This window comes from Chinchilla lanigera, unplaced genomic scaffold (assembly GCF_000276665.1).
Source record: "Chinchilla lanigera isolate Chin_1 unplaced genomic scaffold, ChiLan1.0 scaffold00072, whole genome shotgun sequence".
NCBI lineage: Eukaryota > Metazoa > Chordata > Mammalia > Rodentia > Chinchillidae > Chinchilla > Chinchilla lanigera.
Genome location: NW_004955473.1, coordinates 10,891,874 through 10,902,407, shown reverse-complemented (window position 1 = coordinate 10,902,407; position 10,534 = coordinate 10,891,874).

Here is a 10,534-nt window from a genome sequence, read left to right as displayed (position 1 = left end):
GAGGCAGGAGGATCACTGCAAGTTCGAGACCAGCCTGGGCTACAAAGTGAGCTCAAGGCCAGCCTGAACTGCATAGCGAGACCCTGTCTTAAAAAGACAAAAAAATAAATAAATAAAAAGTGGTTACAGTAGAAGTAAAAAGGCAAATGAATGAGGCTTTACACAAAATCAAATCAGAAGTAATTTCTCAGGTAATTTCTGACATGAAGATAATTGAGCGCATGATTAGTGAATCTAGAGAAGATACAGATAAAAATAGAGTAGCTTAAGAAAATGATGGAAATCACGAATGCCCAACATAAGAAACAAATAGAATCTATGAAAGAGATTCAATCAGATCCAGGAGATTAAAAATTTTACCTAAACTATACACAGCAGAATATCACATGTAGAGGCGAAGACTGAAGTTAGTGATCATGACAAGAAAGATTTCTTAAAAATAGCAAGGGACCATGAAACATCAATCCAACAGCTGCTAGATGATCCAAAGAAGAATAACTTAAGATTGATCAGAGTCAATGAAAAGGCAGCAGATAGTGCAAATGACATTAAAAAACTGTTTACAGAAATAGTGGCAGAAAACTTCCCAACCATGGAAAAAGATTTTCACATACAGGTAAGTGAGGCATATTCCAATTAGCCATGATTCCAAAAAAAATCTACACCAAGGAATATAAGAATGAAGATTCCAAGGTGGGCATGGTGGCGCATGCCTGTAATCCCAGCACTCAGGAGGCTGAGACAGGGGGATCATTGTGAGTTCGAGTCCAGCCTGGTCTACAAAGTGAGCTCATGGCCAGCCTGAACTGCACAGGGAGACCCTGTCTCAAAAACAGCAACAACAACAAAAAAGATTCCAAAAATTCAACAGAAGAACAGAAGATTAAAAGCTGTTACAGGCCTGGCAAGCGCAAGGTCGAGTTCAATTCCCAGTACCAAAAAAAAAATAAAAGCTGTTAGAGAAAAGAAATTTCCTCTAAAGGGAAGCCCATCAGAATAACAACAGACTTCTGAACACAAACCCTCTAATCAAGGAGAGCTCAAAGTATTTCAGGCCCTAAAAGGAAACAAGCTGCAACCTAGACTGATGTATTCTGCAAAACTGTCTTTCAAAATCGATGGAGAAATACGAGGTTTCTGTGACAAAGAACACCTGATGAAATGCATAACCAGCAAAGCAGGACTCCAAAAGGTTCTAAAGGACATTCTAACAGGAGATAACAAAGACTACAACTCCATAAACTCTAACATAATGAATCCACCAGGCAAGGTAAGCAATAACAGAGGGGAAAAAATTAACCAACAACAGGAAAATAACAAGACAAGGATAAGACAATACCTATCAGTTATAACCATCAATGTTAATGGCCTCAATTCACCAACTGAAAGAAACAGACTGGTAAAATAGATCAAGAAAGCCAGGCATGGTGGCCAATGCCTGTAATCCCAGCACTTGGGAGGCTGAGGCAGGAGGATCGTCATGAGTTTGAGACCAGCCTGGGCTACAAAGTGAGCTCACAGCCAGCCTGAACTGCACAGTGAGACCCTGTCTCAAAAAGACAAATAAAATAAAATGGATCAAGAATCAAGATCCAACAATATGCTGCATACAAGAAATCCATTAACTAAAAATGACATTCATATCCTGGAAGTGAAAGTATGGAAAACAATACTCCATGATACCGGTACCTTGGAAAAAGCAGGAGTAGCTATTCTATTTGTAGACAAAGTGGATTTCAAGCCAAGACTGATGAAAAGAAAGAAGGTCACTACATCCTTCTGAAGGGAACAATCTAAGAGGAAGAGATAACAATTATAAATACATATGCACCAAATACCAGCACACCCAACTATGTAAAACAAATATTAATGAACCTGAAAAATCAAATAAGCACTAATAGGGGGCTGGGGATTTAGCTCAGCGGCAAAAGCGCCTGCCTGGCAAGCGCAAGGTCGTGAGTTCAGTTCCCAGTACCGGAGAAAAAAAAAAAAAAAAAACAAATAAGCACTAATATAATTGTAATGGAGTTCCTCAATACCCCACTGTTGCAAATAGAAAGATCAACTAGACCAAAATATCAACAAACATATATCAAAACTGAACCATATTTTTGAACAAATGGACTTAGTAGGTATCTACAGTGTTAACACCCCACAACATCAGAATATACACTCTTGTCCACTGCACACAGGATGTTCTCCAAATGGACCACATACTAGCTCATAGAACATGCTTAAGTAAATGCAATTGAAATTATCCCATGGATATCATCAGCCCACAGTGCAATGAAATTGTAAATCAATTGTAATAAAAACCCACAAAACTTCATAAACCCATATAAATTAAATAGCAGCCTCCCGAACAACCAACCAATAGGTCACAGATGAAATTAATGAAGAAATCAGATAGTTTCTACATTTAAACAATAATGCCAATACAACATACTGGAACTTATGGGATGCTTTGAAAGCAGTCTTGGGAGGGAAATTTATAGTGGAAATTTATAATCCTCACATTAGAAAAATAGAGTGAGTTGAAATAAATAAACTAATATTGAGCCACAAGCTTCTTGAAAAAGAAGAGGAAGTCAACCCCAAAGCTCATACAAGGGAAGAAATTGATCAAAGCAGAAATTAATGCAATAGAGACTAAGAAAACAATACAAAGAATCAATGAATCAAAGAGTTCATTCCTTGAAAGAGTAAATAAAATAGAAAAACTCAAGGCAACCTTATTTTAAAAAAGGTAAGAGCTGGGTATGGTGGTGCATGCCTGTAATCCCAGCACTCGGGAGGCTGAGGCAGGAGGATCCTTGCTAGTTCAAAACCATCCTGGGCTACAAAGTGAGCTCATGGCCAGCCTGAACTGTGTAGCAGGACCATGTCTTAAAAAGACAAAAACATTTTTAAAAAAAGACTCAAATCCATGCAATTAGAAATGAAAAGGTTGAAATCACAACAGATCCTGCAGAAATACAGAAGATTTTAAATACCTACGTCAAGGGCCGGGGATATAGTTCAGTGGCACAAGTGCCTGCCTGGCAAGCGCAAGGTTCTGAGTTTGACTCCTGGTAGCAAAAAAAAAAAAAAAAAAAAAATAGCTACTTCAAGAACCTGTACTCAAGTAAGATGGAAAATACAGAGGAAAAGAACAAATTTCTAGCTATATATGAATTACCAAAGCTGAATCAAGAAGATATAAAAACTCTAATTCAGTATCAGTCAAGAAAATTGAATAAGTAATTAAAAAAATACTGCCAGGCATGGTGGCACACACCTCTAATCCCAGCACTTGGGAGGCTGAGGCAAGAGTATCATTGCAAGTTCGAGGCCTGTCTAGGCTGCATAAGTGAGCTCAAGGCCAGCCTGAACTGCATAGTGAGACTGTCTCAAAAAGACAAAAGAAAAAAAAAAAAAAAAAGAAAAATACTGCCTAAAAAACAAAGCCCATGCCCTGATGTACTTACTGATGAATTCTACAAGAAATTTAGAGAAGACCTAATGCCACTACTCCTCAAACTCTTTAATGAAATTGAAAGGGAAACAATACTCGCATTCCTGGAAGAAGCACTACACTGATACCAAAATCAGAGAACGATACAACTAAAATAAGAGACACACAGATGTCTTGGTTACTTTTCTCTTATTGCTGAGACAAAATACACAACGCCCAAAATTAAGGAGGGAAAGGTTTGTTCAACTCACAGTTTGTAGAGGTTTCAGTCCGTAATCAGCTGGCTCCAAGGCAGGGTGGCACTGCACAGGGGCAACACTTGAAGGCGGCAGAAGACAGCAAAAGAAACAAGAACAAAAGCGGGGAAGAGCAAGCCTCTTTTCCTCCCGTATATTGTAAGCAGGCTGCCACCCGCTCTGGGTGGGTGTATCACTCACACCATCTCTGTGCCTCCTCTTCCATAGGCTCAGGATGTTTACAAAATGAGGACCCTGACTTCCTGCTGAGTTGCTTAGTTAAAACTTCTAAACTTCTCAAGTTGATGCAATGTATTAACCATTACAGCAAGCCAATCTCCCCAATGAACATAGACACAAAATTCCTCAATAAGATACCGGCAAACAGAATGCAGCATATCATCAAGAAGAGTATATAACAGGAGCAAGTAGGATTCATCCTAGAGATGCAGGGATGGTTCCACATATGCAAATCAACAAATGTAATGCACCATATCAGCAGAGTCAAAGACAAAAATCACAGGATCATCTCAATGGACACAGAAGTGTTTGACAAAGTTTAACACCCATTCAGGATAAAAATCCTACAGAAAATTGGAATAGATGGTCTTTATCTCAATCTGATGAAAGCCATCTATGACAAACCAACAGTCAACCTCATACTAAATGGTCAAAAACTAGAAGCATTCACTCAAAAATTAGGAACAAAACAAGGATGGTGTCTTAGTTACTTTTCTCTCAATGCTGGCACAAAATACCCAACGCCCAAAATTAAGGAAGCAAAGATTTATTTAGCTCACCATTTGTGGAGGTTTCAGTCCAAAATCAGCTGGCTCCAAGGCAGGGTGGCATGACACAGGGGCAACAGTTTAGGGTGGTAGAAGACAGCAAAAGCAGCAAGAGCCCAAGCACAGGGCGAGGAGAGCAAGCCTCTGAGCCCAAGCACAGGGCGAGGAGAGCAAGCCTCTTTTCCTCGCTTATACTATATACAGGCTCTCCGCCCACACCCACACCATCTCTGCGCCCTCCTCTTCCATAAGCTGAGAATGATTACAAAGTAAGCCAGCACCCCCCGCCCCCCGCTTGGCCTCCAGGTGAATCACTTAGTTGAACTTTTAAACTTCTCAAATTGACACAACGAACAACATCTTGCAGCAGTAAGGGCATGTCCTTTTCACTCCAGGATGTACACTGCTGAGTTACTTAGTTAAGCTTTTAGACTTCTCAAGTGGACATATCAACATTAACAATCCACCCCTTCTCCACCTGGCAACCAAACACATTTCTTTTTCTTTTGCAGACACATTTCTTTAAACCAGTTTTCAGCTACAAAGACATGCCATTCTTATCATTTTACATAGACCAAAAAAAAAAAAAAAAATAGCCAGGCATGGTCGTGCACACCTGTAATCCCAGCACATGGGAGGCTAAGGCAGGAGGATTGTCCCAAGTTTGAGACCAGCCTGAGCTACAAAGTGAGCTCAAGGCCAGCCTAAACTGCATAGCCAGACCCTGCCTCAAAAAGACAAAAAAAATGGAAGACTTGCTATTTATTTTACAACTTGAACATTGTAACACAGGTTTAACAATCCTTAAGAAGCACTATTAAGTCTATCAACATTATATTTCATTAGAATCATAACATTTTGCCCCAGCCCCCCAGAGACTCATGCACATCCCTTTATGCAAAAGGCATTTAGTCCATCTGCAAGAGCTGCCAAAGTCCTAACAGTTTCAGCATTGCTGCAAAGTCCAAGTCCCAAGTCTCCTCTGAGATGTAAGGCAAACCCTTTAGTTGTAAGCCCTTATACAAATGAAAAGTTAAATACTTCCAACATTTAATGGCGCAAAATAAACATTTTCATTCCAAAAGTTACAAACAGGAATGAATGCAAAGGAATGAGACCAAAGTAAGTCCAAAATCCAGCAGGGCAAGCGTTAAGTCCTGTAGTGCCATGTCTAGCGTCTGAGACAATCTGTGGCAAATTATGAGCTCCAAAGCATCTGCATGACTCTACCCCATAGCACTTTTGGTGATTATAGCTCCCATGGCTTCTCTCTTAGGCCCGCTTTGCTCCCTCTTTGCAGCTTTAGATGATCCACATTCTGGCTTTTCAAAATTTTTGGGTCTCCACTGCACTTTAGGCTTTGCGCTCATAGCTTTATACACTTGCCCTCTCAGAGGCACACTGCCTGGCCTGCAGGCCTTTTTTAAAAATCAGAATGGAAGCCCTTTTAACCTCGGAACTCCTGCATTTTGCATGCACCTAAAATCAGCACCACGTGGATGATGCCAAGGTCTGCTGCCAGCTGGACCAGTAGCCAGGCACTCTTTTTTCTTGGGTGTAGGGATGGAGCACCTGAATCACTGAGCACTCTGAACCAGATTATTTGTACTGCTATTCTGGAACATGGTACAGCCACCATTCTGGAACAAAGCAAAGTCTTTTACTTTTGCAGTTTTGAGGCTGCAAAAGGTGGAGACTTGTTGCTTCTGGTGATGCCCTCAGCTCACCTCTTCTATTCTCCTGTTTCTTCTCAGCGATGGAGATCTCCTCAGCCCTATCTTTACAGTCAACAGCTTTACTGGAGCTTTCTTTCTGGCCAAACTCACATTTTAAATCATCCTGCCGGGCTCTTTGCTCCTGATCTATAACATAAATCTGGCTAAAGGCCTGCAACAACAGCTATGCCACAGCCTCAACATTTGACTGCCTTGACATTTTTTCTGCCAGATTAATCAGTCCGCCGCCCTTAATCTCAGTCTCAGGCAAAGTCTCTGGACTTGAGCAAAATGCAGACAAACTCTTGGCCAAGGCATAACACACATCCTCTGGAGTCCAACAACCAGTGAAGTCCTTCTTCCCAGCAGAAACCTCCCAAACCTGGTCTTTACCAGCAGGATTTTTACCAGCCTTCTGGTGTTCTGAGCTCTGACCAGAATCTCCCATACAGAACAGCCTAAGGTGTTCCAGCTCTACTTTCAGGAGCAATCTCCCAACCTTTTCAAACTCTTTCCACAAGCCATTCCCAAAGGCTCTTGAACCACATGTTCAAGTCTAGTCACAGCAACGGCCCCACTCATCTGGTACCAAATTCTGTCTTAGTTACTTTTCTCTCACTGCTGGGACAAATTACCCAACACTCAAAATTAAGGAAGCAAAGGTTTGTTTAGCTCACCATTTGTGGAGGTTTCAGTCCATAATCAGCTGGTCCCAAGGCAGGGTGGCATGGCACAAGGGCAACAGTTTACGGTGGCAGAAGACAGCAAAAGCAGCAAGAACGCGAGGGAGAAGACAAGCCTCTTTTCTTCCCTTATACTGTGTGCAGGCTACAGGCTCTCCGCCCACACCCACACCATCTGTGTGCCCTCCTCTTCCACAAGCTGAGGATGTTTACAAAGTAGGAAGGCAGTCCCCTGCTAAAGCACTTAGTTAAGTTTTTAAATTTCTCAAATTGACACAATAAACATTTTAGAGAGGTAAGGGCATGTCCTTTTCACCCCAGGATGTAAAACTGCTGATTTACTTAGTCATGTTTCTACACTTCTCAAGTTCACACAGTGTATCAACCATAACAGATGGCCAGTGACTCCATTCTTATTCAGTATAGTTCTAGACAGGGATATAGCTCAGTGGCACAAGTGCCTGCCTGGCAAGCACAAGGTCCTGAGTTTGATTCCCGGTGCCTAAGAAAAAAAAACAAAAATAGAGTGGTGCTCAGTATAGTTCTAGAAACATTAGCTAGAGCAATTACACAACAAAAAGAAATGAAAAGGGGTTGGGCATTGTGGTACATGCCTGTCATCCCAGCATTTGGGAAGCAGAGGCAAGAGGATCACTGTGAGTTGGAGACCAGTCTGTGCTACATAGTGAGTTCAAGGCCGACCAGTACTACCTAATGAGATCCTGCCCCAAAAAACAAGGAAACAAAAAAGGAAATATAAAAGGAGTAAGGATAGGAAAGGAAGAAGTTAAATTATTATTATTTGTGGATGACATGATACTCAACATAGAAGACCCGCACATCTCCACCAAAAGATTTGTAGATTTCATAACCAGATTCAGTCTTGTAGCTGGACAAAGTCAACACTCAAAAACTAATAGCATTCCTGTGCACAAATAACAAACTCATTGAGAGAGAAATTAGGGAAATGAAGCCTTATAAAATAGCATCCCAGAAATGAAATATTTAGGAATCAGTCTAACAAAGGAAGTAAAAAATCTCTACATTGAAAACTATAGCACTCTGAAAAAGGAAATCGAATAGGTTATCAGAATGGAATGGTATCCATTGCTCTTGGGCAGGAAAAACCAACATAGTCAAAATGGCCATACTTTCAAAATTTTTATATAGATTTAATGCAATCTCAATCAAAATACCAATAGCAAGCCAGGCGTGGTGATGCACGCCTGTAATCCCAGCGCTCAGGAGGCTGAGGCAGGAGGATCGTTGCAAGTTCGAGACCAGCCTGGGCTACGAAGTGAGCTCAAGGCCAGCCTAAACTGCACAGCAAGACCCTGTCTCAAAAAGACCAAAAAAAAAATAATAATAATAATACCAATAGCATACCTCACAGAATTAGAGAAAACAATTCTAAATTTCATTTGGAACCAGAAGAGACCTGGGAAAGCAAAAGTAATTCTGGGCAACAAAGGCAAGGCAGGGGCATCACAATCCCTGACTTGAAATTATACTATATAGTTTCTGTGATGATTAAAAAAAAGAGCATGGTACTGGCAAAATAACAGATCCAAGAATCAACAGAACAGACTGCAAGAGGCAGAAACAACTCCAAACATGCTCTACCACCTTATTTTTTTTAAAAAAGGAGCTGAATACCTTCACTGGAAGAAAGATAGACTCTTTAATAAATGGTGCTGGCAAAACTGGCTTTCCCTCATGCTGAAGACTAAAACTAGACCCGTGTCCATCACTAGGAACTACATTAAAATCAAAATGGATCAAAAATCTAAATATTAAAAGACGCTAAATCTAATGGAAGATAGAACATGTAAACCTCTTGCAGACATTCGTGTAGGTAAAGACTTTATTAACATAACCTCAGTTGCATAGGAATTATCACAAGGAGTCAATAACTGGGATTTCATCTTATTAACAAGCTTTTTCAGAGCAAGAGAAACCACCATCAAAGTGAAGAGACATCCCAAAGAATGGGAAAAAAGATTCGGGGGAATTTTTTGTCAGCTATTCCCTCACACAAAGGACTAATACCTAGAATATATAAATAACACTAAATAAAAAAAAAGGGAAGAAAAAGCCAGGCGTGGTGACACCTGCCTGTAATCCCAGCACTCGGGAGGCTGAAGCAGGAGGACCGTTGTGAGTTCCAGATCAGCCTGGGCTACAAAGTGAGCTCAAGGCCAGGCTGAACTGTATAGCGAGACCCTGTCTCAAAAAGACAAAAAAGAAAAGAACATTAAAAAAAAAATCACACCCTCCCCAAATTTAAAGACCCAATCCAAAAATGGGCATTTGAAACGAACAGACACTTCCAAGGTGAAGAACTAGAAATATACATATAAGAAAAAACGTTCAACATCACTTGTTCGAGAGATGCAAATTAAAACAACACTGAAAATACATCTAACTCCAGAAAGAATGGCTGTTATCAAGAAATCAACCAATTACAAATGCTGCTGGGGCTGTAGGGAAAAGGAACCTTTCCCCATTGTTGGTGGATATGTAGACTGGTGCAACCACTCTGGAAATTAGTGTGGAAAAATCTTCAAAAAACTAAAACTAGAGGTTGCATTTGACCCAGCTGTTCCCCTTCTTGGTATTTTCCTGAAAGAATTAAAAGCATCATAGCACAGTGATATATGTGTACATGCTGGGCGTGGTGGTGCATGCCTGTAATCCCAGCACTTGGGAGGCTGAGGGAGGAGGATCGTTGAGAGTTCAAGACCAGCTTGAGCTACAAAGCGAGCTCAAGGCCAGCCTGAACTGCATAGTGAGACCCTGTCTCAAAAAGACAAAAAAAAAAAAACAATAAAATTGATAAAATTAAAGTCAGACTGGATAAGAAATGACATAAATGGTCTATATCTTGATTACGAAAAAGGATACAATTACCAACTCTACATCATTACAAGATAACAAAGCAATATCACCAACAAATCCATGTCTACAAATTTGCCAATTCAGATGAAAATGAATCATTCCCTTGAAAGAGACAAACTAAATTCACTGAGGAAGAAACTGATATTTAAATAATCTTATGCCTATTAAAGAAATTGAATTTATACTTAAAAACAGTCTTAGAAAACTTAAAGACTGGCTGACTTGATTGCTTAACTGTGGTATATATTTTAACAAACAAACAAATGACAAAAAAGCCCAAAACTAGCAAAGAAGAAACTCTCTACAAACCATTCCAGAAAACAGAAGACCAGAGAACATTTCGCAACTTAGGTTCTCACATTTGATCTTGAGCCTGGCTGTAGCATGGCAATAGTCATGACAGCAAGGGATGGGCACAAGAACAGGGTATTGTAGACCAGGAAGAGGCCCGTGTGTAGCTGATTGATTTTGGGAAAGGTGGGAACAGAGGTCAATGGGGAGCGTGTATTCTTTAGAAAGATGGCAGAGCAACTGGGCGTCCATATGCATAAATAAGCAAATAACTTCTACCCGTACTCATTCCTTATGATCCCTTACATGTAAAACCCCAACCTATAAAATGTCTAGAACATTGCTTTTCAGCAGAATGCACTCATCTGTAATGAAGGGTGCTCTGCATTGGTGCCCTTCAGGGTAGGAGCCACCGGACTCCTGCTCACTGAGTCTCATTTGAAAGGTGGCCAGTGTGATTGAAGAACTG